Source organism: Danio rerio, chromosome 20 (genome assembly GCF_052040795.2).
Source record: "Danio rerio strain M-AB ecotype USA chromosome 20, GRCz13ab, whole genome shotgun sequence".
NCBI classification, from domain to species: Eukaryota; Metazoa; Chordata; class Actinopteri; order Cypriniformes; family Danionidae; genus Danio; species Danio rerio.
Window position 1 is genome coordinate 27892616 of NC_141040.1, and position 14094 is coordinate 27906709.

Genomic DNA, 14094 nt, shown 5'->3' on the forward strand with positions numbered 1-14094 from the left:
AAGGAGGAATTCCTGCAGTTGTTTTATACATTTGTAAAAGCTTTTCATAACTCGCAGAATGAGCAGAATGATAAAAATACCATCATATGTACTCACATACCAAACGTTTATTTAGAACAGCACACAGAATTGTATTAAATGTTCGATAAATTCTGTCTTAAAATACAAACCACCATAAAAGCACAAAACTGAGAAGTAAAGCCCTTTTCATTTCCTTATCTTTCTTTCTTTAGAAAACTCTTTAACAAAGCCGTCATCTTCCTGATATGAATGACACTGACCTAATGTCCTTATAATTAGCACTCGAGCGTTCCTCTCTTGGCTTCAGATTTCAAGCGAACTCATTTGAGACCCTAAAAATACACAAAACCATGACAGGTCTTCATTATGCCAACAAAGCAAAGCTGGGTGTTTCCGTGCCTGTCAAACTTTAAACCAGTGTAAATAACCCAGCTAAATGACAGAATCACGCCTGACAGAGGTGGATGTTTAGTTTGGAATGGGTATGGTGTTGTGTTCCTGCAGGACAGCCTGACATGGCGATTTGGGGAGATGACAGCATATGATGTGCTGTGTGGTTTGTGTCCTCTTTCTCATCTCCACAGTCACTCTCTGCTGCTGAGCACAACACATCTGACAGAAGAAAGCCGGCTGTGCTGCTACATTAACAGAACATGTGTAACTCACCTGTGACCATCACTCACACATCTTTCTAAAACTACCACCAGATGCTGGAGATACAGCCCTAAATGCACTTTGCTACAGATTGTTATTACTAGGCTGGCACAATTAAGATCCATGCACACTAATGGCTCGTTTCCACTGAGTGGTACAAAACAGAATAGTACGAATCACCTTTATCAGGCTTGCGTAAAGCTGTATGGGTCGTTAACATATCATATGAGAAGCACTTCTCACAAAACAGAGGCTTTATAGACATAAATATTGTGCATAAATGTTCATTATTAACTTTTCTATGAAAATGACTTGATTATAACTGCAAAACAATGATGAAATAGCCTACTGTAACGTCTGCAATTATATGAAATAAATAAATAAATGCAACATATATGAACACATACAGACCTTACAGTCTCTGATAAGTTATTAATTACAGAAAAACTACATATAGCATACATTTAGTGCTTATTTGGTTTCAAAAACAACACGCAACATATAGCCTATTAGTCAGTGCAAACCTCTCATCTGCATTTTTAATCTTCGCCAGCACATGTAACCTCTGTTAGAGAATTAATGTCGTCATTCCAAGTTCCTAATAGTTCAAAAGGTGTTGATAACAGTTAAACAGGGCAGTTTGTTTATGTTTTAGGTTGCTGAAAAAACACTTGCTTCTTAGTTTTTTTGGGTTTCTCCTTAGCTTTTTTCGCTCTTCACTCTTGCGTTTGTTAGTTTCTGAAAGAATCATATGTCAGATAATAATAATATTTAATAATCATGTGCACATTATAATCATCAGCTCAAGAAGTTCTTTATTTCAAATATAGACCCGCAGCTCTCTCTCTCTATCTCAAGTGAAACTGCCAATGCTTTAGACGGCTCTTCTTCTTAGCTTTGTGGCTGTTCATCAAGACGACAACAAGATTTGTTTAAGCTCGGGTCGACCATGGCTCGTTATTATATGTATATATTATTACGATGTAATGTCTCGGCTGTGTATTTAAAAATGGCGCCTCCTTTGTTTTCATTCTCCTGCATGTGTACGCGCTGGTGACGTATCTCTGTAAACTAAAAGCGTTCAGCTGCGAGTCCAGCTCTGCCTTTTGGTACCCTTTTGTTTTGCTAGGAACCCTTGCGAAAGGGTATCCAAAAATGATATGGTACGGCTCACTTTTAGGTACCTTTTAACAGTGGAAACGGCCATTGATTTCAGAAACTCAAAATTGGTAGTGGTTGAGGAGATTTATTATCATGTATTTATTTTTCTAATAAGTTAAATATAGTATATTAAAAAAAGAACAATTATTCAACTATTAATTAAATAATAAACTAATAAGATTACATCATAGTATCCCTTGCGGAATCGTCAAAAGCAAGGAGGGCTTTTCTGAAAACAGCAAACAAACAAACATAGTAAAATAATTGTGCATGCTTTTCACACACTCTTATTATCTCATATTGATCTGCTGTGCTTTTACAATTTTTGGTACATTTTTTAGGGAAGTGCCATAACTCCTTCCTCAAATTGTTGGCCACTTAACAGATTCATTGTGGTAAAGCAGTCAACATTAGTGGCAGTTACCAGCACAGCAGATTGCGGCATCATTACCTACACTCATTTTACCATTACAGCTAATGAAGCGTTAAAAGCCATTCATTTGCTCTATGCTAATCCTCACTTTAAATCCTACCACAATATACATTTACATTCATATGTTTTGGTACATATAGTGCTGGAACTGGCACACTGTACATCTTTTGCACTGGACTTTATCTTTGACACTACTGTAAATAAATACCAATTCCCTTTTTACAATTTAGGATCATTTCAATTATTAGTTTGCTATTTGAAACATTACATCTGCATTTTAGAAGAACAAAATCTAGTTTTAAATGTGGTGACACTAACAGTCAAACCTACAGCAGAGTATATACAGGAACCAGAAAGTGAAATTCAATACCTTTTAAGATCTTTTTAGGACTCTTTCTATACATTTAAGACCTTATAACCACCTTTCAACTGAAAACACTGGCGAAATTTAAACTTACAGTATATTTACTAAATATTAATGTAAAAAATGAATCCAAAACTAAAACATTATTAATAAGCTGAATAAAAATCTATTAAATCTAGCTAATTCAGAAGGTTGGCTCCTATAGAACACCAGAAATAATGGTGTTGGCTTGATTACTGCAGTAAACAAAGCAGCATGATGTCAAATCTAGCAGGTTATTATTGATTTCATAAACTACACAGCATCCTGATATTCGCAGATTTAATTCAGGCAAACTTGAATTAAACCATACATTTGATAATCAAAAAATAATAATTAATAATCATAAATTTAATACCTTGCAAAATAGCATTTAAAACTTTTAAATACTTTTTAAGGGCTTTAAATTTCTCTACATTGATTTATCAACTTTTAATACTTTTTAAGACCCTGCGGACACCCTGTACAGGTTTGCTTTCCACCACTGATTATTGGTTATTAACTGTTAAAAGCTCATTTTCATTGTGCAATCAGCGCACACCCATGTGCACAAGCACACAAGAGCTCCCCTTTTCCCAATCTCTCACAGGCCTGTGATCTGAGTCTAGAATACAGTAGTACATTTCCTTCAACCCTTTGACACTGAAACAGACTTAATGGCTCATTACATTTCAGCTCTGCTGGGTATTAATCATCAGCGTCTATGACTAATCCTACTATTCCACACACGCATACGCTGGCAAAAGTGCACACTCACTAATGGAGCCCTTTTAATGGTTCTGTCTCAGTGGGTTTGAACGACAATAATGGACATTTAGAGCAGCGTTTGATAGAGTGTTCATCCGCAGCAGAGTCTCGATTGTAAGCATGCAGGACTCTCCTCGAATTATTCATCCTAATTGGGTAAGAATCTTAGTAAATAGCTCTTGTTATAGAGGGTAATGTGTAAAGACAAGAGCTTGGGATGAGGATAATTCCTCTGCTTTGTTGAAACAATTACCCACCGGCTACAGATTCTCATTTAGATTCATGCACAGCAGCGAAGGAACAAGCCTCTCTGGACTTTCTCACATGCAACGTGCTCGCAAGACAGAGAGTTGTTGTTCTCAATCATTACTTGGCAGAAGATGATTTTTTTTCTCCCACAAAAACACACTCTTGATCAGAGTAATAAAGGTAAATGGTACTTCAGTCCCTCAAAGGGAAGTGATTTTGTCTCTCTCTCTGGGCACTGAGTGTGCTTGTCTGAAGGAGATCATCTGTGCTCTTTTCCAAATCTGCTGTATGAAATGACATAAAAGGTTTGTGGGAGTGCCTCAGATGGTAGTCTAAAGGTGTGTTCACTCCTGGCAGGTTTGAATTAATTACAATGAACTTGTTTTGGAAGTTTTGCCACAAACAGTATAGTGAAGAGATCAAAAACAAAACACATTATAGTGCAAAACTATAATCCAAAACATTACTTTCACTGCTTGTTCAAACTACTTATTTAAAATAAGATGAAACAACACAATTTTTTATTTTTCCCCCCAGACATCTTAATTTTTCTATGCTCAATCCACTTAAATTTCTAAAAACAATTAAGTAAATTTTATTAATTTGTGTTCGCACAACATGAAGAAATTGTATGGAAGCCAGCATTTCTTACAGCGTGTCAGAAAACACATCTGCAAATCAAATCATCGGCCAATAATCACTTTTAATGACTTGATCAGCACTTGCTAATTTGGCTGATCACATGAACCGATCGTAAGTGTTTGTTTTAGTTGGAGATGAGCAAAATATTTGAATGACCTTCCATTGTATTTACATCTTTCTACATATAAGAACTGAATGTTCTGTGTTTTTGACAATATTGCAAGTTCACCAAAACCTGGCTGGAATTATTAAATACGTTGAAAAAAAAACTTAACGTGAATATTTAATATTATAACTTGTAATTTACTTATTGAAATAAACAGTAGCTTTTAAACCTATTTTCTTTTAGTAAAAAAGTCATGGATTTTTAGGTGTGCATTTTAACTTCTTATGCATTAAACTTGTTCTTGATCGAAACATGTTGAATTCTTCTTCCATCATTTCCAATGTTTTCAAATTGCATTGTTGGTCATTTTTCTTAACATTTTTTAATGCGCTATTCTTTATTTTCTGTAAAGCAGCTTCTGACCATGATATGTTTAGACCTAAATGGTTATAAGAGACTTGATTAAGGGATTATATACAAAATTCTTCATTTGTTCTCTTAGGGCGTACTCACACTATGTACAGTTGCCTTGAACTGGGCCAAAGCACGCTTGTCCCAACTCCCGTCTCCCCCGATGGCCTGCACTCACATTGCATTCGCGCCTGAGCACGCTTACATCATCAATGATGCGCTGTTCAGTAAGAAGCGCTCTCGCTCAGCACAGTGGAGATTTCTTTAGTTATATCGGTTTAGTGGTTTGATATCCAGTGACAGGAAGTTACATATTTCACTGAACAGATCAGCCACTTTTGACGCTCATAAACAATAATAAAGTCCTCGTGCTGCAGAAATGAGGAGGTTTGCTGAAGGTGCGCAGCTGTCGCGCATTGAGGAGTTTGCGTTTTTAATAGTCTATGACAGTTTACGTTCATTGAACAGCAAGAACAATTAATGAATCCATATAAAACAGTCCCTAAAATGTCAAGTTTCGTCTTCATTTTCGGGCTCAGGTGAACCCAAGTGAACCACGGTCTGGCACACCTCTTCCAACCGGGGAAGGGCCAGCCAACTGAACCGTGCCTGAGCCCGATTCAGAGCACTGAAACGATCCGGGAAACGGGCCTGGGTGTGTTTCGGATAGCATAGTGCGAGCGTGCCCTTAGATAAGGAGAGATCTCCACAAGTATCATACTCTGAGGGGAAAAGGTGCTTCATGCATTATACAGCTTAAAGCATTAGAATCAGTACTTTTTATCGGCTGCTCACCAAGACATGGAATCAGTACTTGGTATAGGTTGCAAAAATCCTGATCGGAGCATCCCTAAACAAGTGGAAATGGAAGATTAATTTTTTGCAAATAAAATACTTATAACTTAAAAGTAGACATTTGCCATTCGAGTGTTTGACGTGCCATTTTGTTTTTATTGCTCTTGTGCTTTCTTTTTTGGATTTGTTGTTGCAGTAGTCACAAAATATACACCACACATTAGCCAATTTGTTTGTTTTGTATTTTTGTCTTAATAACTACAGTATAAAATCTATATGAATATCATCGTTCACTTCTTTTTTTTTTTGTTCTAGGTCATACAAACCAGGAAAACGGAAGTACAAGTGTTCCATTCCTCCCATTACAATTGATCTTGTAGGTCTATGTGATTAAAATCTAATAAAGAACTAATAAGCCCATTACGTGCAAAGCAAAGAACATTAATTTGTGTGCAGAGAGAAAATAAAATATTATTGGGTGCGGTTGAAATAAACAAGCCTCTGGCAAAGCTTAACTTACTAAGTGCTTCCGTTTAAACCACATTTATGTCAGTATTTATTCTTTGTAATTTAAAGGAACAGTTCACCTACAAATTAAAATGACATCATTATCTGTCCTCTCTCATGTGCTTTTAAACCTTTTTGTTTTTAAAGAGTTTCTTTCTTCTGTTGAACACAAAAGAAGATATTTTGAAGAATGTTTGTTGCTGGCACCTAATAACTTCCATAGGAGTAAAAAATCTCACTATAGAATAAGTCAATGGGTGCTACACAAGCCTTCTTTTGTGTTCAACAGAAGAAACTCAAATAAGTTTTGAACAAGTGATTAAATAAATGCAAAGTTTAAACTTTTGGGTGAACTACCCCTTTATTTGATTTCATTTTATTTACTGCTATAATTACACAGGGCTCTTCCTTTAATTATATTTCTGCAGACTAAAGGTAAACTAGTGCAGGATGTTTGATTATTAACTTTATTTTAGTCTTGTATAATTCTATTTATTCCTCTTTTAATATAATTAATTTATTTACATTTTTATTTATGCTATAATCGGAAAAGGACTACAGGGTTGCCAGACGTTCAATGAATGAAAAAATATGAGCAAACACATTTGCAAATGCATCATCAGGAGACCTGTTTGCAGCCTCTGCCAGATGTTTTTAATTAAGCTTTGAATGAATGTGGATTTTTGTCAGGTTTTTTAATCATACTTTTACTGACTAAGGGGAAACCATTGCTGGATGTGGTGGAAACAATTAGGGAATTAAGTGTAGCCTCTGGGAAATATCACAAAACAGCACAAGATATAATATTAATACGAAGGATGTGTTGAATTTTGGAAAAAAAAGTAGATTTTTGAACTGCACTGTTTATCTTGCTGTTTTACAATTGTAAAAAAAAGTATTGTATTCTGTAGTCATACATTTTTATACCAAAATGAATATCCCAGATGGCTGATTTCAGACAGCATTTCTTTTATATCCAATTATTTATTAATTTGGATTTAGAAGCCCTGTAATTTGGAGTAAATTGTGCATTCAGTATCACAGTAATCACAAAATGAACCTTTCAGGATGATAAGACCACAGGGTGATTGTACATTTCATTACTGCTATGGCAAGATACTTCAGGTGAACAGGGTAAAATAAAATAATAAAACTAATAATTTCACCATACTTTCACCGTTGATCATTTACATTAAGAATTGCAAACATTTTTGATATTACAAGATTTCCTCAAGATTGTTTTAACAAGATAATGTGCCATAGTTTCATAAACAATACACTAATTTGCATACATGTTTTTGCACAAAAAATAAACTGAAACTGAATAAAGTCAGGCTCAGAATTCTTGTTTAATTTCTGTGACGTAGTAAAGTCAAAGATTTTTTGATGGGACTTTATTTTGTTTGAATTACACAATTCTGAAAATACTGAAAAAAGCCTAAAAAATTAGTTTTTTTAATAAATACATATAAATGATTAAAACTGTCAAGTTTGGTGTGAGAGTTGTGTGATTAAGTAGAGATTTACGGCTCAGTGTAAAAAAATATACATATAATTTTGAGAAAAAAATAATTTAAAATACACACTGTAATTGAAATCTACAATGACAACCTGATAAAAGTGCAACAAAAGAGACATTTAAAATAGTTTTTTTTAATGGTGCTTTATGAAAAGCTTTTAATTTCTAGCTCACAATCTGTTGCTTCACAATGATCTAAATAAGTTGAAAGCCTGAATCTTGTACAATCACATCAATAACAATCTCTCAATAAGAATGAAATGACTTTATAAATACACTTTCAGCACGATGCTTCTAACGGAAGGCAATTACTATATTCTCAATGCTAACTGTATGCCCAGAGCACATAATCATGTTTCATTAGTGCATAAACATAATCAGTCTATCATTTCTCTCCTACGCACTTAAGAGGAATGTACCTTCTCCTTTCTTAAAGGTCAGGAGACTTCACCAACTCACTTCTTATTACAGACAAGAGCAGAAAATTTCCACTTTCCCACTAAATTTGTTTCAATTTCATCATATGCAAAAGCTGAAGACTTGTGTGTGGGTGCCTAGCTTTTGATATGTGATGATGATCTGAGCTCACATCCATGAAATTACTCTGATTAGTCTGTGTGGCTGCCAGCTATCATAATATAATGATAATACAATATAACATGTTCCAAAAGTGATCAAATTAAAAAAGCTAAATAATACTTTTAAGATGAGGTGTTTAATCATATGTATTTTTTGATTCACTTGCATTTAAAGGTTTAGGGTCAATAAGTCATTTATTTATTGAAAACATGTAGTAAATTTAAAAGCTTACGATCACACCGGTGTGATTAGAAAGTTCAGAGCACACATCATTAACTGCTAAAATTCCAAGAAAGAGATAGAAAAGAGGTGTGCAGCACTTGTCATAAATCACAATTTAACAGTGCTTTAAAAAAACAAACATTTATTTTAGGTTTCAGACATTCAAACACACAAAACTACAAGTAATACATACCATTTAAGGTTTGTAAAATACAAGCAATGAATGTGGAGACAGCAATAATAATTATTTCTCAATATAACCAGACGATGTGCTTCGTTCACGTAAGATACACACTGTTTGTTTTCTTTATTCCTTTCCCAGATAAACAGCTGCATACCTTCAGGTATTTCAGAAAAAAATTATGAATAAAACTGACATAAAGCAGCTCGGATCTCTCCTTTTGTGGCACTGTACAACAAATAATATTTTTACATTACCTTGAAGGTGTCGGGTTTAGGGCTGAGGTAGGGGTAGAACCTATTAAATTAATGCGTAATTTAATAAATAATATAAATACTTCTTGTTAACTTCTGATCGCAGCTGTATCCCTTCTAGCAACACCATCGGCGCCCATCACCCATCATATAACAAATAATATGATCAATATTAAGCTGTTTAAAAGACAAAATATATGTTCTATTATAAATCATGCAGGAGGGTCAGCTGGATTATTTAAAACTCTCACATATGAAAGGTTTAATAATAATTACAATAATAATTTCTTGCATTTATATAGCCCTTTCTGTGTACTCAAAGTAGTGTACAATGTTTAAAATTGTTGTAGTTGAATGTTTATGCTACAAAATGATTTCATAAACTTAAAAAGTAGTAAATTATAATTTATGCTATGTGAATAATAATATATGTTAAAACTTAATTAAAATATTTACTAAATTATGTGTTTTTCTGTTTGACGTTAAATAAACACAGTCTTGGTGAACACAGCGCATTTCTTAGCAGCAGCAAGAGTCTAAATGGTGTATATTAACTTCTTCTTAAGTGCTTTTTAGTATTTTTCATCAACCGTCAATATTTCACAGAGCGCCTTAATCAGCCTTATCATCTATTTCACAGCTAATAAGAGCTCTTCCACAGTACACTTAACTCCTATCCTGCCATCGGCTGAGACCAAGAGAGAGCTTCATCCTCAATAAATCTGCCTGATCACTAATTAAAGCCTCTTTAACTCAGCCTGGGTCTTGACCCAATAATTCACAGATGATCACAGACATACAGTTGGTCTGACTCAGCAGAGGTCAATGAGTTCTGGTGTTCAACAAGTGGTCCTGCCACAGTAAAGGTTTAGATCAAAGGTGCACTTCCCCGAACATCTGAAAACAGCAACAGGGCTTTGTGAAAGTCTTAGAAACCAAACTGCTAGATTTTACCTTCCGCTCCACACTACCTTCTTTCAGTATTAGTAATAGACAGGTCTGTGATTTGCATTGAAGCTTTCAGCAGACGTTTTCATTCATAGTATGCATTTAAATATTACAAAATATATAGAATAGATAAAAGAGTGTTGCCATTAAAAAACATCTATTAAAATATATATTAGAAATTGCTAAGAGTTAGAGGACAAGAACATTTTAGAACATAGAATAAATTATTGATAATTAGATTTTTATTGACAGGAGTGTTAATACAAAAGATGTGTCATTAGGGGATTCTTGAGAATGACTAAAGACTCAAAATCAACAAGAGAATTATAACTAAAAACAACAATACAAGAACCAGACTGAGAAATGAGAGAACAAGAAGGGATTTTCTTTATTCTTTCATTGGGACTTTCCAGTTCAGCCACATGCAGATAAACCAACGGTGACCTCTGATTTTGCACGCACACAACCTGTCTGATGAAGCATTTCCCAAACTTTCTAACCCCAATTTATTAATTGTTTATTAAAGCTAGTCAAACATCCCAAATTTGTTTTTTATAGCAAAATAAAGATCTGCTGCTTTCCTGAAGAGGGCAGAGCCTTTACATGCTATTCTAACACTATAGAGACAACAAACAAAGTGAAAAATCACACAGCTAAAATATCAACAATAACCAGAAGCATATAAAAGTCTACATATCCAAACAGAGCAAGACAATGATGGAGAGAATAAAGAAGAAACTACAACTTTTAGACTGAACCAAGATGTTTTGAAACTATTGAAAGATTATTCAGATTTTCATGATGATTCCCCTTTGTTAAAGCCTTGTTTTCTAACGTTTTAACAGTAAAACTGTCATTATAGACACAATTTTGGCTGTTCAGATTTGATCCGACTTCACTGGCTGCGAAGACAAAACTGAATCCTTCACATGGTGACGAAATCACTTCGATCTTTGCATCGTTTAGGAATGTGGCTGTTGGATGCAGGTGTCCTGTAATGCCTTTGGAAGCCCTGACCGGTATCCCGACTGAGCTCTTTTATGCTGAATACACAAGTAAGTGTTATCTGAGCTCACTTGAGTCAGACTTCAGACATGCTTATCAGATTTAAGTCACCCCGACCACATGGTTTCACAACCGGCAGCCACAGCAAACGTAAGAAGGATATTCAATGTATACGATACATACCGATAACCATGCTATGACCTCAATGCAGATAAACTGAAAAATGCATATGTATTTATTAATAATATAAGTAAGTAAATAAATAATGCTTATAAAATAGTGTTTGTCACAATCATCTACAGAACTGAAAAGCTTCCTGTAATACAAAAGTAGAAACAATAATACAACTTGTATAATGACTTAACTTAAACTTTCAAAGATTAAGCTTAACTATCTCGAAAAAAAAAAAAAACATTAATTGTACATTAAATTTAAAATTCAACAAGCTTCAAAGTCTCTTTAAAGGGAATATATTTTACAACTTTTTCAAGATTTAATTTAAGACTTAAGATGTTTTTAACTCTAGGAATTTTGAGCTGCTTAGGCATTAGCTATTTTTGTTGCCTGTGCCTTTAATGCTAATGAACAGGTTCTCCCCGCCCACCATTCCCACGTGCATGTCAGTGCGTGTTGCCTTCATATAGATAAACAGCACAGTGATAGACAAGAGCGAAGCAGATCTTCCTTACTACAGTAAGAACTTTCCCAACTGTTATTTGTTGTGGAGCTAATTCAAGCCTTTCTGCAATGATGAGTCACACACATTGTTTTTATAAAGTTAGAAACACACACACACACGATTAACTTTGCACTGTTTTTGCACGTATGGCGACATAGTGGCGCAATAGGTAGTGCTGTCACCTCACAGCAAGAAGTTCGCTGGGTCGCTGGTACGAGCCTCGACGTTTCTGTGTGGAATTTGCAGTTTGCAGGATTGCGGTTCATTCCACTGTAGCGACCCCAGATTAATAAAGGGACTAAGCCGAAAATAAATACATTGAATGAATGTCTGCTATCACATCTTAACACTGTTTAAAACGGCAGTGATTGGAGACCATTCATACAAAACTGCTTTTTTTTCCATTCCAAATGTAATACATTTCCATGGTTTTTCAATGTTAATTTGCTTGATTGAGGTGCCTGACTATTATAAATGTCATTTCTTTACCACATTTCCATGTCAAATTGAAAGAATTTCAACTTTTATATGCAGTGCCATTTATCAGTTCTAAAGCAGTGGACCAATCATAACAATTCTGAGGCAGGGCAAGTGTTTCGAGCTTCTGTTTACTGTAGCATATTGGCATTACAACTGTTTTATTTGACAGCAACATGGTGGAGGAGGTTTAAAAACTATCCCTGAGCACTGTGCCTTCCATTTTTAGACACAGAGACAGATTCTCGGGTAAAGACGCGAAGTTGTTGCACTGCTGGGGTCTTTTTCTGTCAAACTTCAGTGATTAACACATCTGGACTGACTGCATTCATTGTGGGAACATTAGAGTACATAAATAAAGAGGATAAAATATGTCACATCAACATAAAGGCCTTAGAAAACGGTGTGGATGGCGATTGGGGTCGGTGTGGATAAGTTCAAGGTAGCGGTATAAAGCCATGTCTGTGTTCATTAAGCCTAGCTCAATCTCTGAATGCATTCAAGACCCTCTCACTCAGGCACAAATCAATAGTATTGTCTGCTACTGCTTCACCCCTCGGGAGAGAGAAAGCAATGCATCATCCCTCTCTTTCCTGGAGTACACGGAGACGTTGTTAATTATTCATGACTGGGATTGTGTGTGTGTGTGTGAGTGTGTGACTTCTTCATAAGAGAGAAGGTAGAGGAGCATGGCTTCGCTTCAGTTATTGTACAGCTGGAGCAGACAGAAGCCCAGACCGCGTCATCGTCATCATCATCAATCTCTGACCAACCCAAACGCCTGAGGACACATCGCATAGTGCAAACAACAAAAGCCACAACACAGCGTTACACATATACTACATTACTGACCCTTGCATGCTTTTATATCATGTTTGAATGATCAGCTATGAAATCAAGTGTTGTATACACTGAAAAGTACAGGTATAAAGCTGTCACCAGAGTAGTATCTTTACAAAAGGCACATGCTTGTACCTAAAGAGCCTATATTTGTACCACATTAGTTCTTAAAACATGCATACTATTACTTAAAAAGTAAGTGTACTTATTAAAAGGGTCTTTTAAATAGTTTTCTCTCACTGTTCCATTTGCTCTCACTGAGGTACACATAGACTGAAACCTTCTTTGTATAAATCAATACTAAATACACACAAGAGATCAGCCATCTAGGAAAAACAATCAGCTGAAAAAGCTTCTGTTCAAGATAGATGGCGTTCATCTGGGTGACACTATGAAATAGTCAGGTTGAAGCAAAAGGCACTCAGAGGTCACAGTCTGGTTTGTGCTGATCACAGAGGACTGACTCACTCATTTGGCACATCGTTACTTTTCAATGGGTCAACAGTTCACTTTCTGCAGGTTGCTTAAGGATATACATGAATTTGAGACCTGACATGTAAATGAAATATAGCAGATATCAACATTTGCAGACTGTGTTTTTATAGCGTATAACATATTCAAGAACATACATTTGTAAAATTAAAATTCATTACCAAAAAGTGCTTTACCAAAAAGTGCATATATAATATAATATAATATAATATAATATAATATAATATAATATAATATAATATAATATAATTTAAAATAATATAATATAATATAATAAAATATCATATAAAATAATGTAATATAATATAATATAATATAATATAAAAATTATATAATATGAAATAAAATAATATAAAATAATATAATATGATGTAATATGATATAATATAATTTAAAATAATGTAATATAAAACAATAAAATATAATTTAAAATAATATAATATAATATAATATATTATAATTTTAAATAATATAATATAATATAATATAACATAATATAATAATATAATAAAAAATAATGTAATATAATATAATATAAAACAATATAGAACAATATAATATAATATAATTTAAAATAATGTAATATAATATAATATAATAAAAAATAATATAATATAATAAAACAATAATGTAATATCTCTCTCACACACACACACACACACACACACACACACACACACACACACACACACACACACACACACACACACACACACACACACACACACACACACACACACAGAAACAATGCGAATATGGAAGCAGCATT

At 34.3% G+C, this 14094-nt stretch overlaps 1 protein-coding gene across 3 annotated transcripts in view; it reads right to left on the minus strand.

Annotated features, from left to right (window-relative positions):
* The window catches only part of bach2b (BACH transcriptional regulator 2b), a 147522-nt gene that overhangs the window by 58161 nt on the left and 75267 nt on the right, over positions 1–14094 (minus strand). The gene's annotated exons all lie outside the window — the stretch shown is intronic.